Raw genomic sequence first — 5,128 nt, forward strand, 5'->3', positions numbered from 1 at the left:
TTGTTTTCTGATGGTCAAACCAGGGTGCAGCTGTCTTAGCCAGTTCCCTGCTTCAGCTTTCAAGGTTCACTTCCTGCAGTACATCTCTGAGGAGAAGTCGCATGGACCTACCCTGATGTAGCCCTGGTGCTGGAGCAGCCGTGTGGAGACCCCTGCCAGTGCTGAGATGCTTACACATTCACTGACTCGGCTTTCAAGGTTCACTTCCTGCAGTACATCTCTGAGGAGAAGTCGCATGGACCTACCCTGATGTAGCCCTGGTGCTGGAGCAGTCCCGTGGAGACCCCTGCCAGCGCTGAGATGCTTACATGCTCACTGATTTGGCTTTCCTCCTGCAGTCAGCATCATTGTGTGTGTTTTGTGAGATTGGGGAGGACTTTGTAGATTAGTGTCAGACATATGGGCTAATGTTGGATTTATGGGCTTGGACAGCACTGGGTTGGGATGCTTTCTTAATGTACATTTACCCTTTATATAAAACTCTCTCATATACATATGACTTTCTGTGGATTTGTTTCACTAGTTTACCCAAACTAACACATGAGTGTCTATGAAGTTGTTTCTCTAGTCTAGCCAGACTAACACAGGACAAGATAGACTTGTTCCTGTGGATTTCCAAAACTGTAACTCTTTATGGGAGTAAAAAGCTTTGCCATTCTCCCTGGATGTGGTTTAGAATTGCTAACCTTGTGAGTAAGCAACCCAACCTGTAAAAATGCTTCCATCAGGGTACCTATTAAGTCTATTAATCATACCAAAACCAAATCTATTGCCATGAGTTGATACTGATTCAAAATGAGCCCATAGAGCAGTGTTGCCAAGTCTGCTAATCTCTATGGAAATAGACTATCACATCTGTCTATCCTAGCTGGTGTTTGAAACTGCATACTGTTCGGTTCCCATATGAGAGCTTAACCACTATATCCCCAGGCTTTCTAAGATATAAACAAAACAAAACAAAATAGTCCACTGTTTCAAGTCAGTTTCAACACATAAGAACATCCATTTTTAGATGTCCACTCATCTAAGTAACTGTAACGACCTCTCACTATCGTGTCTGTTAAGGATCATTCTGGCTATACTTCGTCCAGCAGACATCTGCTCACTCTTCAATATTCTTTGCCGTAAGGTGAAGTCATCAATTCTTCTTCAGTTTGCCTCATTCATTGTCTAGCTTTCTAGCATATGTGTTGTTGCTGTTTGGTGATATCAGTCAGTTCCAACTCATTGAGTCCTGGTATGCAACATAGTGAAACACTGGCAGTCCTGTGTCATCCTTACAATTGTTTTCATGGTTGAATCCATAATTTGAGTCACTGTGTTAACTCATCAAGGGCCTTTCTCTTTTTTGATGTCCCTGCACATCATCAAGTGCGATCTCCTTCCAAGGACTGGTCTTTCTTGATATGTCCAAAGTATGCCACTCTTGCCTTAAGGAGGATTCTCATGTACCTCTTGCAAGACAGATCAGCTTGTTCTTTTGGCAGTCCATAGTATTTTCAATATTCTTCACCAGCTCCATAGTTCAGATGCATACATTTTTCTTTGGTCTTTGTTATTCAATGTCCACCTTTCACATGCATATTAGGCATCTGAAAATACCTTAGTTTGGATAAAGCATGTTTGTCCTTAAAGTAACATCCTTGTTTTTCAACACTTTAAAGCAGCCTTTATGACCAATGGATATAAGATTTTCAAAAATACTACTCCTGTCTTTGTTTTTAAGATGTTTATGTACATAGCATTCAAAGGTAAAATAATTGTCACTGAGAGAGAGTTTGCAAATAAACAGTAAATTGTGGGGTGGGTCGGGGGCAGCTGTTACTCCTTAGGCAAACAAGACAAGACCCTCATCTTCTCCGGTTCATGGCCCATGGGAGAAAGCTGATGGCTCTGTCATGGGAGCAGAGGAAGCAATGGTTGGCTTGTCTTTCTGCCTGAGATGAATGGACATTTGCATCCTGTTTCCTAACTAAAGTTGCAGAAGGCAGCAGCAGTCTGCAAACTTATCAGTTAATTCATGTTCCTAGCCTAATCCTCCCCCACCCCTTTTCTGTGAACAACTTAGTTGATGTATTAATGCTTCTTTGTAAACCTTTGTTTACAAAGGTTTGTGAATTCTCCCTATGTGTGTAAACCTGTCATGTGTTTCAGGTTGCATGCAGAAAATGGATTTAAACCTGCCCCTAATAAAGTCCTGGGCCCTGGAGTGTCTACTCTGCAGGGACCCTTTGCACCCTAACTTTTGACTATCCCATTTATATATAAGTTTTCTAATTGCAGATCTTGACCTCTCTCAAAGCCCTTTGAAATGTAAAATAAGTACTGGTCACAATGTTATCTTACAATAAATTAATTGTATTAAAAGAACATCTGACTTTAAATGCCACAAATATTACATTGCTGTTGTTATTTTCAGGTGTTATCAAGGCAGTTCTGATACACACATAAGAGAAAGAATCTCTAACCAACTTTTGTGCCATCATCAAAATCATTCCGAGGGTTAAGCCCACTGTTTTAACTTCGTTGTCAAATCAAACTACTGTTTTTCAAACAATCTCTCAGCAGTGAGACATGTCAATTTTCTCAAAAACTGTATATTTTATATCTGTTCTAATAACTAATGTGTCTTAACAAAAATAAATATTCCCAAATAAATTAAAAATTATTAGTAGAAAATTAGGATAGTGCAACTAATGAAAATAATAAAACTCAATAGTAAGACTCAAAAATTTCTGATACACACCATATTTCTATTTTACCCACAACAGTTTGTTCTGTTCTTGTGTTTGACTTCTTGGCATGCTTTTGGTCTAATGAGAAAAATCGATAGCTGACAACTATCAAAACTAAATAACAAAGACACCAGCTGCCAATTTGAAAATATTCCATGAATTGTTCTCTACAAGTTGCTTTTATTTATCTGAAATAAATCTACCTGAAACGGCATAAGTAATACATCTTGACATGTTGTTTGATTTACTATTTAGATATGTGTTGTCCTTTGTTTATACTCTGTGAGAGTACGCTGGTTCAATTATATTGGCAAATGGAATTATGATCTGATTACAGAAGTAAATGAACACTCAATTTCTAACAGAGTCGTATATCTGTTAATAGATGGGAGTCAAGTCAGCCCCTGATTCACAGCAACTCTGTGTTACAGGGAACAGCTGTGCCACAAACATTTATTAAATGAAGCAGATAGCCGGACCTGTTTTTCCACAATAACCTTTTGAGGGTTTGAACTGCTAACTTTAGGTTCAAAGTCAAGTGTGAACCATTTGTGTCTGCTAAGGAGCCCTGGTAGGCAACTGAGTTAGCATAGGCCTGCAAACTACAAAGTCAACCATTCAAAATTCCACAGGAGAAAGATGAAATTTTCTACTCACATAAACAATTACAGTGTCAGTAACTCACACAGGCAGTACTAGTCTGTATTTTAGAATATCTTGGATTCTAATAAATAAAACTACAGCGATGAAACAGAAAAAAAGGCATTCAAATAATAATTTTTAGTTACTTCACCTCAGGTCTTATATATGGATATAGTATAAAAAGGCTATGTTTTGGTTGTCAAATGCTGCATATTAAATTCTAATTCATGTTGTTTTTGTTAAGTGTCAATTTCAATCCATAGCGACCCTATGCACAGCAAAACGTAACACTGCTCACTCCTGCACCATCATCACAATTGTTTTTATGCCTGAGCCCGTTGTTGCAGCCACTGTGTCAGTCCACCTCCTTTAGGTTCTTCCACTTCACTGCTGCACTTCTACTTTAGCAAACATGATGTCCTTCTCCAGGGACTGATCTCTCCTGACAACATGCCAAAGTATGTAAGACAAAGTCTCACCGTCTCTGCCTCTAAAAGAGGACTCTGGCCATATGTCTTCCAACACATCAGTTTGTCCTTTTGGCACTCCATCGTAAGCACCACAATTCAAATGCATCGATTCTTCTTCAGTCTTCTTATTCAGTGTTCAACTTTCACATGCATGACTCCATTGAAACTACCATGGCTTAGATCAAGGGCATCTTTTGTCTCATAGTAACACCTTGGCTTTTTAATACTCTGAAGAGGTCGTGTGCAGATTTACCTAATGCAACACATCTTGACTGCTGCTTCCATGAGCATTACTTGTGGATTCCAGCAAGACAAAATCCTTGACAACTGCTACCGTTTCTCCAGTTATCATGATGTCATCTCGCAGTCCAGTTGTGAGAAGTTTTATCTTCTTTACCGTGATTTGTAATCCACACTGAAGGCTGCAATCCTTGCTCTTCATCAGCAAATGCTTCTAGTCCTCCTCGCTTTCAGCAAGTGAGGTTGGGTCATTCTTTTTTACATAATCCAACTTCTCTGGTTATTTTCTCAATTTATTTTTTCTTTTCTATATAATCCAACATCTCTGATTATTTTCTCAATTTTCTAATTCATAGTGTCCCCATATACAACAGAATGAAAAATTACCCTAACCTGTGCCATCCTCATAATTTTTGTTATGTTTGAATCCCTTGTTGCAGCCATTGTGTCAACCCATATCCTTGAATAGCTTCCTCTTTTTCACTGCCCTTCTACTTTTCCACGATATCCTTTTCTAGGGATATCAAAAAACATGAGAGGCTCACCATCCTTGCTTCTGCAGGGCAGTCTGGCTGTAGTTCTTCCAAAACAGATTTGTTTGGGGTTTTTTGACAGCTGGTGGTACATTCCACATTTTTCACTAGCAACTTTAATTCAAATGCCTTGATTCTTCTTTGGTCTTCCTTACTCTGTTCAAATTTCATATGTATATGAGGTGACAGGAAATGCCCTGGCTTGGGTCAGGCCCACCTTAATCCTTAAAGTGGCATCCTTGCTTTTCAAAACTTTAAAGATGTCCTGCACAGATTTTCCCAATGTAACGTTTCTTCCTTGACCTTTGTTCCCATAATCATTTACAGTGGATCCAAGTAATATGAAATCATGATATTACTCATTGGTCCAGTTGTGAGTATTTTAGCCTTCTTTACATTGATTTGTAATCCACACGGAAGACTGCAAACCTTGACCTTCATCAGCAAGTAGTTCATGTCCTCCTCACTTTCAGTAATCAAATTGTTGCATCAGCTGCAAAATGCTGGT

Source organism: Echinops telfairi, unplaced genomic scaffold, assembly GCF_000313985.2.
Source record: "Echinops telfairi isolate 266 unplaced genomic scaffold, ASM31398v2 ScPeMD7_5426;HRSCAF=6270, whole genome shotgun sequence".
Lineage (NCBI taxonomy): Eukaryota > Metazoa > Chordata > Mammalia > Afrosoricida > Tenrecidae > Echinops > Echinops telfairi.